An 18,522-nucleotide genomic window follows, 5' to 3' on the forward strand; every position below is an offset into this window, starting at 1 on the left:
CCACGGTGGGTGGAGGACGACCTCGGTGGGTGGAGGACGACACAGTGGGTGGAGGACGACCTCAGTAGGTGGAGGACGAAGTCGTCAACAGTGCTCCTGCTCTATATGTTACTGGTAGCCTGGCTCCGTCGACCAGTATTTACCAAAAGTCTTTAAGGAATGACAAAGTTATCCAAAATAATTATATAACAGTATCCCGGCCGTTTATGTATGAATACATTCAATCAGTCAGTACTGATAAGGGTCATAATGTATCGTTATGCAGTGCTCTCTCGTCCTTATGGCCCTTATCGACGTAGCATCATCTACACACAGTGAAGGGTGCCACTTAGAGGCACAGGGAACAGGTCCTCTTGTGGCGGCCCTTGGCACCCCTCTCGTTCCTTCCGGCTCAACCATGCCGGGCCGGACTGTGGCTCACCCATGCTGGGCCGGACTGTGGCTCACCCATGCTGGGCCGGACTGTGGCTCACCCATGCCGGGCCGGACTGTGGCTCACCCATGCTGGGCCGGACTGTGGCTCACCCATGCTGGGCCGGACTGTGGCTCACCCATGCCGGGCCGGACTGTGGCTCACCCATGCTGGGCCGGACTGTGGCTCAACCATGCCGGGCCGGACTGTGGCTCACCCATGCCGGGCCGGACTGTGGCTCACCCATGCTGGGCCGGACTGTGGCTCACCCATGCTGGGCCGGACTGTGGCTACCCATGCTGGGGCCGGACTGTGGCTCACCCATGCTGGGGCCGGACTGTGGCTCACCCATGCTGGGCCGGACTGTGGCCTGCATCAGGGAACAGTTCCAGCCATACACTCTACCATCAGGGAACAGTTCCAGCCATACACGAGTGGCCGGAACAGGCTCCGGGAGCGATGAGGGTGACAAGGTGCCACAGTTAACCGCCAGCGGCCAGGACCTGCTGGTGGCTGACATGAGTGCCTCGTCTGTAGTGGCAAGAGAGTGCCAGGGTCACTACTGTTGGGAGCACAGTCCTGCCTCTGTACCTGACAATGTATCTCACTTGGCAGTACTAATATTGTTCCCCAGTCAATACTTACACCTTAGTATCCCTCTTCTACATTATCAATGCTCCTACCTGTCTCTATATTATATAAAAAAGTTTATATACGAGACCACATGTTCTAAATGCTTACTGAATTAAATGAGGTGACGTGAGGTGTAGTTTGTGGTAATAGGACCAGAGGACACAGGTGGAGGCTGGTGACACAGATGAGGCAAGACCAGAGGACACGGGTGGAGACTGGTGACACAGATGAGGTGGACCAGAGGACACGGGTGGAGTCTGGAGACACAGATGAGGCAGGACCAGAGGACACAGGTGGAGGCTGGTGACACAGATGAGGCAAGACCAGAGGACACGGGTGGATGCTGGAGACACAGATGAGGTGGACCAGAGGACACGGGTGGAGACTGGTGACACAGATGAGGCAGGACCAGAGGACACGGGTGGAGTCTGGTGACACAGATGAGGTGGACCAGAGGACACGGGTGGAGTCTGGAGACACAGATGAGGCAGGACCAGAGGACACAGGTGGAGGCTGGTGACACAGATGAGGTGGACCAGAGGACACGGGTGGAGTCTGGTGACGTAGATGAGGTGGACCAGAGGACACGGGTGGAGGCTGGTGACACAGATGAGGTGGACCAGAGGACACGGGTGGAGTCTGGTGACGCAGATGAGGTGGACCAGAGGACACGGGTGGAGTCTGGTGACACAGATGAGGTGGACCAGAGGACACGGGTGGAGTCTGAAGACACAGATGAGGTGGACCAGAGGACACGGGTGGAGATTGGTGACACAGATGAGGTGGACCAGAGGACACGGGTGGAGACTGGAGACACAGATGAGGTGGACCAGAGGACACGGGTGGAGACTGGTGACACAGATGAGGTGGACCAGAGGACACGGGTGGAGACTGGAGACACAGATGAGGTGGACCAGAGGACACGGGTGGAGACTGGAGACACAGATGAGGTGGACCAGAGGACACGGGTGGAGACTGGTGACACAGATGAGGTGGACCAGAGGACACGGGTGGAGTCTGGAGACACAGATGAGGTGGACCAGAGGACACGGGTGGAGTCTGGAGACACAGATGAGGTGGACCAGAGGACACGGGTGGAGTCTGGAGACACAGATGAGGTGGACCAGAGGACACGGGTGGAGTCTGGTGACACAGATGAGGTGGACCAGAGGACACGGGTGGAGTCTGGAGACACAGATGAGGTGGACCAGAGGACACGGGTGGAGTCTGGTGACACAGATGAGGTGGACCAGAGGACACGGGTGGAGTCTGGTGACACAGATGAGGTGGACCAGAGGACACGGGTGGAGTCTGGTGACACAGATGAGGTGGACCAGAGGACACGGGTGGAGGCTGGTGACATAGATGAGGTGGACCAGAGGACACAGGTGGAGACTGGTGACACAGATGAGGTGGACCAGAGGACACAGGTGGAGACTGGTGACACAGATGAGGTGGACCAGAGGACACAGGTGGAGACTGGTGACACAGGTAGAAGGTGGAAAGGGGGGGGTAGGAGTGGGGGTGCGATTTGTAGAATGGGCTTCGAATGGAAGACTCTCACCCCCTAAACACCCCCCCCCCCTAGTTTCCTGATATACCACACCCCTTATATCCCCCCCCCCCAGTGGGTCGAGCCAGACCCGCCCCCCCCCCTCCCAGGTAATATGCAGTTCGCGTATCATTTGGAACAAGACTTCATCATTTGGAAAGGTGGGTGGTGGTGTGCGTGCCGGAGCCCGCCTCATGACGGCACGCCTTTCTGTGCGTGTGCGTGTGCGTGTGCGTGTGTGTGTGTGTGTGTGCGTGTGTGCGTGTGTGCGTGTGTGCGTGTGTGTGTGTGTGTGTGTGTGTGTGTGTGTGTGTGTGTGTGTGTGTGTGTGTACTCACCTATTTGTGCTTGCGGGGGTTGAGCTTTGGCTCTTTGGTCCCACCTCAGGACCAAAGGTGTGTGTGTGTGTGTGTGTGTGTGTGTGTACTCACCTACTTGTGCTTGCGGGGGTTGAGCTCTGACTCTTTGGGCCCGCCTTCCAACTGTCAATTAATCAACTGATTGTTTTTTTCCACACACACACAACCTGTGTAAGGAATCATTCAGAACCTTGTATACCACATATGTAAGACCAATCCTGGAGTATGCAGCCCCGGCATGGAGTCCGTACCTTGTCAAGCACAAGACGAAGCTGGAAAAAGTTCAGAGGTATGCCACTAGACTAGTCCCAGAACTAAGAGGCATGAGTTACGAAGAAAGGCTGCGAGAGATTAACCTTACGACACTGGAAGTCAGAAGAGTAAGGGGAGACATGATTACTACCTACAAAATCCTTAGGGGAATTGACTGGGTAAACAAGGATAAACTATTCAACACTGGTGGTACTCGAACAAGGGTACACAGGTGGAAACTGAGTACCCAAATGAGTCACAAGGACGTTAGAAAGAACTTTTTCAGTGTCAGAATAGTTAACGGATGGAATGCATTAGGCAGTGATGTTGTGGAGGCTGACTCCATACACAGTTTCAAGTGTAGATATGATAGAGCCCAGTAGGCTCAGGAATCTGTACACCAGTTGATTGACAGTTGAGAGGCGGGACCAAAGAGCCAGAGCTCAACCCCCGCAAGCACAAATAGGTGAGTACACACACGCACACACACACATATCTCCAGGATGCAGCCCGTAGCAGCCGTTTAACTCCCAGGTACCTATTAATTGCTAGGTGAACAAATGCATTAGGGTGAAAGAAACTGCCCATTTGTTTCCGCCTCCACCGGAGATCGAACCCGGACTCTTAGGACCACGAATCCCGAGCGCTGTCCACTCAGCCGTCAGGCCCCAGGTCAGGTGTCTGTGTGTGTGAATGTTTTAACATTTGGGAGGACATTCCCCCTTATCTTCCCCCCCCCCCCTGAGGGGTACCGGGGTGTAGAGTGCACGCTCGAAACACACTAACTACCCGACGTCTATTATGTTACTCACGAGCCAGTTCCATAAATGTACAGGTCACAGACGTCACAAACCAGTACATGTCCAGAGGAAGTCCCCTGCATGGGGAGCCTGCACCGCTGTGAGGCGTGCACGGTCACTGGGGGTTGTTGATGTCTCCAGCAAAGCTGTGGCTTCTTTGTCTACAATGGAGCTGTCCCAGCTGGATTGTTTCTTGGGTTTCGGCATGGTTGGTCTGAGTGCTGGGTCTGCCATGGCACCCCATTCTGTATCGCAGAGACAACAGTCTACATACAAGTCAAGATTGCGAACATAAATAAATAATAAATAAATATGTTTATTCAGGTAAGGTACATACATACAAGTGATAAACATATTTATTTATTATTTATTTATGTTCGAAATCTTGACTTGTATGTAGACTGTTGTCTCTGCGATACAGAATGGGGTGCCATGGCAGACCCAGCACTCAGACCAACCATGCCGAAACCCAAGAAACAATCCAGCTGGGACAGCTCCATTGTAGACAAAGAAGCCACAGCTTTGCTGGAGACATCAACAACCCCCAGTGACCGTGCACGCCTCACAGCGGTGCAGGCTCCCCATGCAGGGGACTTCCTCTTGGCCGTCGCCATCTGTGAGGACTGCGACAGACACACGTCCCACTCAGATCATGTAGTCAGTTTTGGTCGCCATACTACAGAACGTCAAATTCACTAAAACCAGAACTGGAATGGATATAACTTGCATAATTTTATAGTTAGACGCTTATCCTGTTAGGAATTCCGGCCATCCCGCCCGTGTCGTGCGACATGCTACTGCTATCGTGCCGTGGTCACATTACCAAAAGTGAAGGTTAGTCAGGGGCTCCGGGTCTCACACAGTCGTGCATACCAGCATACCTCATCTACCTGGGCAGGTACGGCTCCACACAGTGACAGTGTGCTCACGTGCATAATGACGTATAATGCTTATTATACTAAGGTATGTGCAGGACAAACGTATCAATGGTGACACTAGCTCTCCACATATGTCAGTTGCTTAATTTAGAAACTGTACTTGAGGTCGATCTCGAACCCATTGATGATGTGACGACTTATATTGAATTTTGTAACTAGCTCGTCAAGATCGTAACTTGCTTACCTAAATGAATTGTGGGGTTCAGTCCCTGAGCCCATTATGTGCCTCTGTAACCCTTTCCACTACCGCCCACAAGATGGGTATGGGGTGCATAATATATGAACTAAACTAACTATTGAGGTATGAAGCGTATAGCGAGGTATGCTCATCTTGTCGTCCCATGACCTAACTATAATGCATACAGCAGCATTAGAAATATGTGCAAGTAATCTACCATTAACAGAGACAGAAAAGTATGGACCGAGACTGGCGTTGCCTCTGTGGACGAAGACAACACATCATGAGACACCACAAAGGACCACACTCTCTCTCTCAACAACGATAAGGAAGGACCTGTAGACAAATAGAAACGATCCGGCTAAAGCCTCAAGAATCACATAACATCCAGGAGAAGCGAAGAATGCAAAATGCTGTGTGTAAAACAGAGAGGAACTCTAAATATTTGTTTCTCCTAAAGAACATCTAGAATAAGGACTAAATCTAATCTTGCACCCCCCTGCGCGGAGGTTCTCAGTCCACCTCTACACACATTGAAGCTCAATCATGCAAACGAATCCTTTATGTGATGTCAACAGGGAACCATACATCAGATGTCACCCTAACAACACCACTGGACTTTGAAGCAGCCATAGACATCATGCCCATACACTCTGCACCAGCACCACACTCATGGAATTCTATATTCATCAAGAATTGAAAAACAAAAACTACTCACAGGCCTTAAACGCCTTTTGGAGACTGAGCTTAGATACTACTGGTGTTAGCCCGGTACACTTAAACCAGCGGAGATCGCGCGCCATTTTACTAAATATATAAGACATCTTCTTTACCAACAGATAACAGGATAGATAGCCAACAACTGCCTGGTCATCACAACAGCCAACAACTGCCGGGTTAACAGGATATCCAACATGTGTTGTACCAGGAGGAACTCCAAGCACAGAGAGAGAGAGAGAGAGAGAGAGAGAGAGAGAGAGAGAGAGAGAGAGAGAGAGAGAGAGAGAGAGAGAGAGAGAGAGAGAGAGAGAGAGAGAGAGAGGAGAGAGAGAGAGAGAGAGAGAGAGAGAGAGAGAGAAAGAGAGGGGAGAGAGAGAGAGAGAGAGAAAGAGAGGAGAGAGAGAGAGAGAAAGAGAGGAGAGAGAGAGAGTATGGTCTGCGGAACAAAGGGGGTATACCGCCCATTGACGTAGTATGGCTTTACAAAATGAACAAATAGTAAGTTCTGACTTGCAAAAAATAGCAAGTTCTCAAGTCCATAACTTGTATAAAACTATCTACATCATTTAGTACAGTAACACACTAGGGTCACAAATCCTTACAATTGTTTATAGTTTAGAGCCAAGGGCCTCGGCCGGGAGACCCGAGGGCCTCGGCCGGGAGACCCGAAGGCCTCGGCCGGGAGACCCCGAAGGCCTCGGCCGGAAGACCCCGAAGGCCTCGGCCGGGAGACCCCGAAGGCCTCGGCCGGGAGACCCCGAAGGCCTCGGCCAGTGGACATACAAGGACATACCACTGGCATTCTCGTGCCTATACTTCATATCGATCTGGTCATTTACAACACTTACAGCACGCCAGTTCCTCTGTAAACATTCCGTGAGAGCGTCGAACCTTCCTCTCTCTCTCTCACTCCTCTGTGTTAACACAAGAGCTGTTTCTACCTTGCCTTATAACACATTTCATCCAACTCTACAAAGTTCTTGTCCAGCTGAGCCAGACTCACACGTCTCCCTTACCAGCTGTCACTCCACATATATCTGGTCCGCGCAACTTTTTTCAGAGAAATCCAATTTGTTCATTGCAATTTATGTGTAGAAATTTTCTGCCTTCGACAACGAAGTGCTGGATTACGACCAATGGCTGTCTTCTTTTATGTAAGAGTAACTTCTCTCCTATTCTTACTCTCTTACTATCTTAAACTGGATCATACATGAAGATGACGGCGATATCTTTAATAGACTTAACGTTATTTAGCATCAACTCTGTTTTGGTGGTGCTAGTGTGTGTGTGTGTGTGTGTGTGTGTGTGTGTGTGTGTGTGTGTGTGTGTGTGTGTGTGTGTGTGTGTGTGTGCGCGTGCGTGCGTGTGTGTGTATGTCACTGGATCAAAGCTGAAGAATCAGATAAATAATCAACAGATACAGCAACAATTTGAGACTAGACAGAGCAGAAGCAGTTGACATCAAACAAATTAATTATCAACATATAGCTTGTACGTAGGTCCATCTTATAATGCAGCAGACCAAGAGAGAGCTGCCAGTTACAGCACTTACCGCCCCAGTCGCCCAATGGTAATGTTTTGAGGGGTGAGAGAGAGAGAGAGGGAGGGTAGGGAGGGCAACATGGAGGGAGAGGGAAAGAGATAGGAGAGAGAGTGAGGGAGAGCGGGGGGAGGAGGGGGTGTAACAAATGTGAGAGTGACCCAGCGACATCGCCCAGACAGGATCGATCGCACGTAACACAATGATGTCACGAACAATGGCACTTTAAGTTGACAAGGAGTGACTGCCACCACCCGCCATCTGGGCGTTGTTCTCCCAAACTATCAATGAGGAGTTGTCTCCTAGACCTCCAGGCTTCTCACTCCTCACCTCACCTCACCTCACCTCACCTCACCTCACACTCGGCACACAGCAATATTTACGTTATATGCTTCGTTACTTAACACAACAAAGCCAAAGCCGAAGCTGATTTTTTCCAAGTAAATCCTATTGGGAATACAGTTGTAAATTTTTGCTTTATAGTTTAAGTTGACGTTTATAAAGAAACTTCCCCACCTTAAATAAATAAATTAATAAATAAATAAATAAATATATATATATATATATATATATATATATATATATATATTGTTGTGTGTATACTTTTTATATATATTATGATTGGTTGATCATAGTTTCTTAAAGGTATTGTGTAACTAAAAATAACCTTTATTAACTTTAAAATAATATATAATGTCGTATTTTCTAACGGTTGTTGTTATAGTGTTGTGCAAGTTAGATTGTGATTGACAACAAAAAATTGTGATTTTCAGTCAAATTTAATGATTTCCAGTCAACGAATTTCCACTCGCCAATTAAGTGATTTTCCCCCAGTCGTTAATTTAGTTTCCCCCAGTCACCAATTTAGTAGTTTGGTCTAGGTTCGAGTCCTGGCCAGGGAAGGTTGACGCCTATTCTTAACTGTACGCCTCTATTCCCCCAGCAGTAATTGGGTTCCAGGTTGTAAACTGATCGGCGAATAGTGTTCCAGGGGGAAACCAGTGAGCAGGGCTTACCATGAGCTATGGGAAGGGAAAGCTCTCAGCCAGCTAACAGGAGTCAGCAGTTGTCTGCTCCTGTACCCTCCTGTGTGTAAAACTAGTAGCGTAAGGCTTACCATGAGCTATGGGAAGGGAAAGCTCTCAGCCTGCTAACAGGAGTCAGCAGTCGTCTGCTCCTGTACCCTCCTGTGTGTAAAACTAGTAGGGTAAGGCTTACCATGAGCTATGGGAAGGGAAAGCTCTCAAGCCAGCTAACAGGAGTCAGCAGTCGTCTGCTCCTGTACCCTCCTGTGTGTAAAACTAGTAGGGTAAGGCTTACCATGAGCTATGGGAAGGGAAAGCTCTCAGCCTGCTAACAGGAGTCAGCAGTCGTCTGCTCCTGTACCCACCTGTGTGTAAAACTAGTAGGGTAAGGCTTGCCATGAGCTATGGGAAGGGAAAGCTCTAAGCCTGCTAACAGGAGTCAGCAGTCGTCTGCTCCTGTACCCTCCTGTGTGTAAAACTAGTAGGGTAAGGCTTACCATGAGCTATGGGAAGGGAAAGCTCTCAGCCAGCTAACAGGAGTCAGCAGTCGTCTGCTCCTGTACCTTCCTGTGTGTAAAACTAGTAGGGTAAGGCTTACCATGAGCTATGGGAAGGGAAAGCTCTCAGCCAGCTAACAGGAGTCAGCAGTCGTCTGCTCCTGTACCCTCCTGTATGTAAAACTAGTAGGGTAAGGCTTACCATGAGCTATGGGAAGGGAAAGCTCTCAGCCTGCTTACAGGAGTCAGCAGTCGTCTGCTCCTGTACCCTCCTGTGTGTAAAACTAGTAGGGTAAGGCTTACCATGAGCTATGGGAAGGGAAAGCTCTCAGCCTGCTAACAGGAGTCAGCAGTGGTCTGCTCCTGTACCCTCCTGTGTGTAAAACTAGTAGAGTAAGGCTTACCATGAGCTATGGGAAGGGAAAGCTCTCAGCCTGCTAACAGGAGTCAGCAGTCGTCTGCTCCTGTACCCTCCTGTGTGTAAAACTAGTAGGGTAAGGCTTACCATGAGCAATGGGAAGGGAAAGCTCTCAGCCTGCTAACAGGAGTCAGCAGTCGTCTGCTCCTGTACCCTCCTGTGTGTAAAACTAGTAGGGTAAGGCTTACCATGAGCTATGGGAAGGGAAAGCCCTAAGCCTGCTAACAGGAGTCAGAAACCGACTCCTTCTGTACCCACCATTACAATAATATTAAGACTTTCAACCCTTGTTAGACACGTGTCTAACAACCCTTCAGTTTTCCGGAAATATCAACGTTGTCCCGCATCTTCTCTTCAGGCATCATAAAGTTTTCGTTGTATTATATAACATAGGGAATTTTGTGTATTTAAATCAAAACTAATATAGAAATTTGACTAAAGCTAACCTAACCTCTCTTAACGTATCCTATCCTAACCTATTTTAACGTATCCTATCCTAACCTAACCTATTTTAACGTATCCTATTCTAACCTAACTTAACTTGTCCTAAGCTAACCTGTCTTAACGTAGCCTATCCTAACCTAACCTACCTTTAGGTAGCCTATCCTAACCTAACCTATTTAAACGTATCCTATCCTAACCTATCTTAACGTAGCCTATCCTAACCTAACCTATCTTAACCTAACCAAACCAATCGTAATATAACCTCACTTTAGTCATTCATGGTAATGTAATATATTAACATTGTTAGGAATCAACGAATTTGGAAAGCATTATTGACAATATGGAGGAAAATAGCCGTGTTAAGCAAAGCGGGCCTAGTAGTGCTGTTGTTGTTGTTGTTGTTTTAGATTCAGCTACTCAAAACAATAAGTTCCAGTAGCACGGGCTATGGTGAGCCCGTAATAGTGCAGTTGTCGGCACGACACTATATATTGTGAGGCGGGTCGGGGAGCTGCTAGGGTGCAGAGGAAGCCAATCCTTGATAAAGCAGTACTGGATAATTTACAAGCGCACTGTGGTATTGTGTGTGTGTGTGTGTGTCTGTGTGTGTGTCTGTATGTGTGTATGTGTGTGTGTGTGTGTGTGTGTGTGTGTGTGTGTGTGTGTGTGTGTGTGTGTGTGACAAGCTGTGGTGCTACACAACCCAGAACAGAAGCAACTGCAAAAGGCCTATCGACCCATGCGAGACCGCTCCTATTGTAATGCGAGGAATGAATAATAGAATTCCGTAATATATTTAACCTTTTCCCAATGGAGCTCCGAGATCTTCTCCGGGCCCCAGGACTCATCAAGCATTTACACAACCACTTACGAAAACTATACATCTTTCAGCAATCACAGTCGTCTTGTTTACATTATTAAACAGTTTACGAGCTTGGAGACTTTACAACCCAGTGATCATAAACGACCTCGTTAGGCTCCGGAGCTCATAAACTGGTTAATAAATGTAAACAAAGCCACAATTATTAAGGAAAGATGTAGAGGTTTCGTAAGTGATTGCAGAACAAAACAAAAAATCAACCCAAAGCTAACCTAAACCATCCGAACGTATTTTATCCTAACCTATCCTAACGTAGCCTATCCTAACCTAACCTATTTTAACGTATCCTATCGTAGTCCAAGTCACAACCCAACCATATTGAGGACTGGTATTATCTTCGCCAGTTGTGGATATAACACTGATGTTATCTTATTTCCATGCGCCTCTACAGTGTGACTTGTCAGTATATCTACTCTTAAGGCAAGAATATTTATATCACAAGCCAGAAGCAGCTCTCACAAGCTACATAAAAGAACATTAACAATCCCCTAAAGTAACGTTTATACACAAGCCACAATCAGCCCTCACAAGCCACAATCAGCCCTCACAAGCCACAATCAGCCCTCACAAGCCACAATCAGCCCTCACAAGCCACATCACAAACATTACCAACAACCCCACAACAACAACACATGAGTGAGGCTTCATACCCTGCAGACCGTGCACTGGTAATCTGACCCGAGTGCTGTATTAATGCAGGTTTCAACGCACACAATGTAATTACACGCTACTCGGGCATTTGCAGTTACAAACATTTCGCAAACTATCTCAGTTTTTGTGCCGGACAAAGGGACTGTTGTTGTTGTTGTCTTACCTGTTATTCCCTTCACACACACACACACACACACAGGCGGGATCCAAGAGTCAATGCTCGATCCTGCAAGCACAAATAGGCGAGAACACACACACATACACACACACACACACACACACACACACACACACACACACAGGGCGCGGAGCACTATGGCGTACACTGTATCTTGAGGTTATCTTGAGATGATTTCGGGGCTTAGCGTCCCCGCGGCCCGGTCCTCGACCAGGCCTCCTTTTTGTTACACCCCCTCCCCCGGGGAAGCAGCCCGTAGCAGCTGTCTAACTCCCAGGTACCTATTTACTGCTAGGTAACAGGGCATCAGGGTGAAAGAAACATTTTGCCCATTTGTTTCCGCCTCCACCGGGGATCCAACCCAGAACCTCAGGACTACGAATACGAAGCGCTGTCCACTCAGCTATCAGGCGCCCACCTTGAGGCATGGCTCTTTTACAACCACACACACACAATATATATGTATATATATATATATATATATATATATATATATATATATATATATATATATATATATATATATAATTACATTACAACATTACAATATTTAATTTATATTAACACCAATACTATCACATTTACATAAATATGCAATACCAACTTAAAAGTTATTTTAAAAATCCAATTTTTAACAAACTTACATCAGAACCCTTGATCAAATATAATGCAACACTTCAAAATATCTGCATCCTATAATATTCACCGCATATCCTAATCCAAAATTCTGCTACAAAATAAAACATTCACCCTTGAAGGATGAAACCAAAAATCCTCATCATGCAGTATTCTCCTGCGTATTTGTAAACCACAAGTGGGAAGCGAGGATAAAGGAGGCAGTCTACCACACCTATAGAACCCGGAGCTGGGGGCGCTCGGAGGAACAATGAGATCAAATCTTTACAATAGAAGGAAGCTTCAGCTATGTCAACAGAGAATGGAGATATCGAAAAGTAATTTCGTGAATTAATGTCACATATATTTGCGTGGCTGATTTGTGTAATATATCTGGGTGTAGCGCATGCGTTGATGCGTTATCAAAACAGGGCTACCAGTGCACCAGATACCCACTACGGGGCTATCACTACTCTAGATATCTACTACAGGGCTACCACTACCCCCAGATACCCACTACAGGGCTACCACTGCACCAGATACCCACTACAGGGCTACCACTACACCAGATACACACTACAGGGCTACCACTATACCAGATACCCACTACAGGGCTACCACTACACCAGATACACACTACAGGGCTACCACTATACCAGATACCCACTACAGGGCTACCACTGCACCAGATACCCACTACAGGGCTACCACTACACCAGATACACACTACAGGGCTACCACTATACCAGATACCCACTACAGGGCTACCGCTGCACCAGATACCCACTACAGGGCTACCACTACACTAGATACCCACTACAGGGCTACCACTGCACCAGATGCCCACTACAGGGCTACCACTACACTAGATACCCACTACAGGGCTACCACTGCACCAGATGCCCACTACAGGGCTACCACTACACTAGATACCCACTACAGGGCTACCACTGCACCAGATGCCCACTACAGGGCTACCACTACACCAGATACCCACTACAGGGCTACCACTGCACCAGATGCCCACTACAGGGCTACCGCTGCACCAGATACCCACTACAGGGCTACCACTACACTAGATACCCACTACAGGGCTACCACTGCACCAGATGCCCACTACAGGGCTACCACTACACCAGATACCCACTACAGGGCTACCTCTAATGATATCTAGTTATAAAAAGCAAACATGGACTCGTGAAATATTAAACTCCACACACTCCCTACTATGTGCAACAGGAAGAAATATGGTCAAAACAACAGCACACCATCTCCCCACTATGTGCAACAAGGAATACTATCATAACACAGGTGGACACACAAGCAGCTTCTAAAGCCACCAATAACGGCCAGCAAGCCACCAATAACGGCCAGCAAGCCACCAATAACGGCCAGCAAGCCACCAATAACGGCCAGCAAGCCACCAATAACGGCCAGCAAGCCACCAATAACGGCCAGCAAGCCACCAATAACGGCCAGCAAGCCACCAATAACGGCCAGCAAGCCACCAATAACGGCCAGCAAGCCACTCAATTCCACAACGCCTCCAACTTCTCTACTTTACAAGTCCAATCGATCAATAATTACTTTGGCAGTAAGATGACTGGGGGAAAAGTTTTTACTGGTTGGAGGCAATGTGCCTCCCAAAATTTGTTCACAACAGCAATTTTGATCAAATATTGTTTCTTTTAAAGTCACGTGCCTAAAGTAACGCACATCACTCACACACATACATACTTTACGCTTATATCGAGGTCCCCTCCAAGATCAAACTAATGACCTTCCCCAGGATGTAACTCCACAACTTTTGCCTAACTACCGGGGTACCCATTTACGGCTAGATAAGAGCCCTAAAAGGAAACGTGCCCAACCATATCTGTCCCGCCCGGAAATTGAATCCGGGAATCCCGAATGTGAATCGAGATCTAAGCTAACTGTACTATAGTATCAAAAGCTTTCTGCCAGTCAAGTAACATGCAATCCATTCTCCCGCCCCCCCTCCCCCCCCCCTCGTGTTTTATTTCAATTACCTTATTGCATTATATTCAGTTATTTTATGTCTCAATATTGATCAGTATTTTTTAAGCATTTTCTACAACAATTTAATGGAAGATGCAAAAATGTATTCGAAAACTTTGTTCTAAAACGTCTCCGCGAGTTTTCAGGCATATTAATAAAGTTTTAAGAGCCCAGCCAAGTTTACCAGCACGTACTAGGCTAGGTTCCCTCAGTAGCCTAGTGAGAAGATTTCTTGAGGCTGTTCTCCGCCGTCTTGGGCCGGACGGTACAGCGACCAGTCATATACTAACATATCCTCAACAGATGACAGTACCTATAGCTACTGTGAATGGAATATACAAAATATGGACAGTTGTGCCCAGAAAAAAAGGTTCAATACACACAGAGATCACACTAACGTTTGTGCCTCGGAGAGGCTACGGGATCCAGTAAATTCAGTAGAACTTCGGTTTTAACCCTTTTTACCCTGTCGTAGCTCAGTCGATTGAGGCAGTGTCTGGGATGCTCCCGGACGCAGGTTCGAATCCTCGTCACGGCCCTTGTGGATTTGTTCATTTAAAAAGGTTCAAGTTTTGTATTATTGGAATTATAAGGGGGCACAAGAAAAAAAATTAGTCTCGCCATAAATTTATCCTAGGTCTCAGTAAGACATCCTAGGCCTAAACAATCTTAAGTCCAACATTCGCCATCTTAGAACTTGGTATATATATTTTTTTGAAGAACAGATTGTATAGAGCAAAGTAAAGCTTGTAAGTATTTAATTGTACAACGGTGCTACACAGAAATCAATTATATGGAGTGTGTTTTGTGTGAAGTGTGTTATATATATATATATATATATATATATATATATATATATATATATATATATATATATATATATATATATATATATATTACTTTGAAAACAAAATACAAAAATATATAACACAGGGAAAACTTTCTGCATATTCTTGAGCCTCCAGCGGTAACCTGACAAAAAAATAGGTGGCTTTGTTTATTGAGCCGTGCCTGTGGGAGGCTTGCGAATTGCCTAAGGCCATTGGTGATCTGCACAACGTGTTCAAATCCGTTTGCCGGATTATTACGACCCAACCTCCTAAATGTCAGTACTTATAATAACTATTTGGTGGAACGTACCAATGTGTGTTGTTGGACCCGATAAGTTCAAGTGTGTATTGTCCGAAAAAAAACTAAAAACCAAATTTAAACATCCTAGGCCTTGTATAGCGTGTATAAGGCATAGGATTACTTAAACAGGTTCGGTCATTTTACTTTTTTCGTTACATTTCCGATGCAATATAATGACATTTGTGCAAATTCAGAAATATATAACCTAAACTTAAGGGGGTTCAACAGTACATATTGGTACTTTTGACAGTTGTTATAAGTACTATTATTTTAAGAGGGGTGGGCTGGATTATTTGTATATTAAACTCGGGTAACAAGAGTTGAAGGGCAGAGTTGTTCTAGTCTAAAAGAGAGTTTGGAGTGTGTTCAAAGCGTGAGGAAGTGGTGCATCAATATGGTTATAGATAGGAGCTGCCTCGTGTAGGCCAATAGGCCTTCTGCAGTTGCCTTTGTTCTTATGTTCTTATGGTCAATTCATTATGAGCAAAACAGGCTCATGAACAACGTACGAACATTGCTTTCACGCATCTAAACACGGACACAAAATAAATCAATTTGGAATCGGTGGGAAATCAGGCGACCAAAAAGAATGATTTCAGTTTTTCTCCGTAGCCTAGCACTGATGTTGGACCTTTGATGAGGTAATTGGAATCTGAGTCCTTGACAGTAATGTATTTATTGTTTTTGTGCTGGTTTGGTGTGCCAAACTTCCTCCATTCCGTCTGTGTCTCTTCCCACCCTTCCTTCCCTTCTCTATTTCTTCCATCCCTGCTTCGTGTCCTCCTTTCCTTCCACCTTCCCTCCCTCTCGTTATCACTCCCTCTCTCTTCCCCTGCTTCCCCGGGGAAGCGGGGAAAGAGGGGAGTAATTAAAAAAAAAAAGTAATTTTAGTCAACCTCGAACAAATATGACAGTTGGAGAAATGCTATTTCCCTGGCTACCCCCCCCCCCCCTCTCTCTCATATCCCACACTACCCCGTCTAGTGTGGGATACCCCGCTTACTCCCTCCCTCCCTCCCTTTGTCCCCTACTGTAAAATAAACCATTGGGTTTGTGAGGATGCAGACAATATTAGATTGGGCTGTCATTGACATCCGGTAAGATTAATCGTCACACATCCGTGCACATACCTTCAATCACCACCCCCGCCACACACACACACACACACCTGTTGATTGACGATTGAGAGGCGGGACCAAAGAGCCAGAGCTCAACCCCCGCAAATACAACTAGGCGAGTACACACCCACACCCCCACACCCCCCCCACACACACACACACACACTCAAACAGGGCCTGACGGCCGAGTAGACAACGCTCGGTTTGGGGGAGGGAGGGAGGGGTCATAGTTGTTTTTTTTTTTTTTGAGATATATACAAGAGTTGTTACATTCTTGTACAGCCACTAGTACGCGTAGCGTTTCGGGCAAGTCCTTAATCCTATGGTCCCTGGAATACGATCCCCTGCCGCGAAGAATATTTTTTTCATCCAAGTACACATTTTACTGTTGCGTTAAACAGAGGCTACAATTAAGGAATTGCGCCCAGTAAATCCTCCCCGGCCAGGATACGAACCCATGACAGCGCTCGCGGAACGCCAGGCGAGTGTCTTACCACTACACCACGGAGACTGCCAGTTCTATTGCCCGGGTTCGATTCCCAGCCGAAGCAGAGACAAATGAGCAAAGTTTCATCTGATGTGTATGTAACACTAACAACTGTGTAACTAGCTTCAAAAGATTGTCGCTTGCTTAGGTAAATGAGCTTTAATTATGTGCCTCTGTAACCATTTTCACCACCGCCCACAGATAGGCACAAACAGCACGTTTTCTATGCGTAGTTAAGTCATGTTAGGTTAGATCGTGTCTTGGTCTCAGTAGTATAGTAGGATTCGTTCTCGACTCACACTCGGCTTCGAATCCTGGGCGGGACAGAAATGGTTGGGCTCGTTTCCTGTCAGCTAATGCCACTGTTCTCCGCTTTCACAGTTATCCTAGACAATTATCATGATACTTCACGTGCAGTTCGTTTCAAAACTGTATTCATCTACGGATTAAAAAAGTTATCACAATCCGTGTGTCATGATTAATTACCGTTCCTCATTAATTAACCCACGTTTTCCCATTTAAAACACGGTTATGAGCATGAGATAAGCATTCGAAGCAACGAGCACAACGGAACAAATGGTCGTATTGTCACAAGTTAAATGAATGCCACTTAACATGGTGCCAATGGGAACCCCTACGACGATTCTTGGAATATCATGTTACTCGGAATTGGGATCATTTATTTGCTAACAAAAATATACAACATTATTCACTGATAGCCACAAAGTTTAAAAAAGCTATCATACTTAGTAATGGCCTGTAATTTGTATTCATATAACAAGAGAGTGAAAGATCTGGGGTTCTCTGGTCAACCTGGACACTGCTGGGTGTCTCACCTATTGTATTATAAATCCTTGTACAACAAAGATTAAAATTTACATTAAATTATTTGTTCTATAAAAATAGAAGAAAATTATACTTATCCCCAATTATGCCTTAAAACGGGTTTCTCATATATGTAGGCCTACTTTCCCATATATGTAGGATCAGTAGGCCTAACAATTAGCGCGGGATCACAACCCCGGAAACACAAACCGAAACTGTCTCTATTTTCCGCTTGTTACAACTTGTAATAAAGTTGTTACATTTTGGCTTAACGTGTTTACGACGTATTAGAACGTTGTTACAACTTGCTATATTGGTTGTTATAACGGGTTAGGAGGTGTTAAAACTTGTTCGAACGTTGTACCAACGCCGAAGTTTTGCTGTGTGTTTGGCGGGAAATCACTCCCACACATGCCCGGTGACCAATAGTTTTCAGTGAGAGAACAATTCTCTCAATATGGCTCCTATCTTCACTCAACAAGACTCTAGCTGTCCTCCCCCGTCTATCCAGCTTCTGACCTTTCTCTACTGTACCGTGAACCATTATAAATGTTATAATTACATAAACGCTATTGAAGTAATAGTTATATATTGTACTGGTATTTACAGAGCTGTTCATGGGTGAACAACGGCTTCACATTACTTCTGAATCGAGGCAAATAAAGAAAAATTCCCCGCAGCCGTTTAAGGTAGTGGCCTTTTACGCATGAACGGACGATTAAACGGACTTTTGCTCAATATTCTTTCCTATTTTTCGAATAAAAAGAGCAGTGTGTGTGTGTAGTTGTGCTTGCCGGGTTGAGTTCTTGCTCTTTGGTCCTGCCTGTTGAGTCAATCAAATGATGTACAA

Source organism: Procambarus clarkii, chromosome 82 (genome assembly GCF_040958095.1).
Source record: "Procambarus clarkii isolate CNS0578487 chromosome 82, FALCON_Pclarkii_2.0, whole genome shotgun sequence".
NCBI classification, from domain to species: domain Eukaryota; kingdom Metazoa; phylum Arthropoda; class Malacostraca; order Decapoda; family Cambaridae; genus Procambarus; species Procambarus clarkii.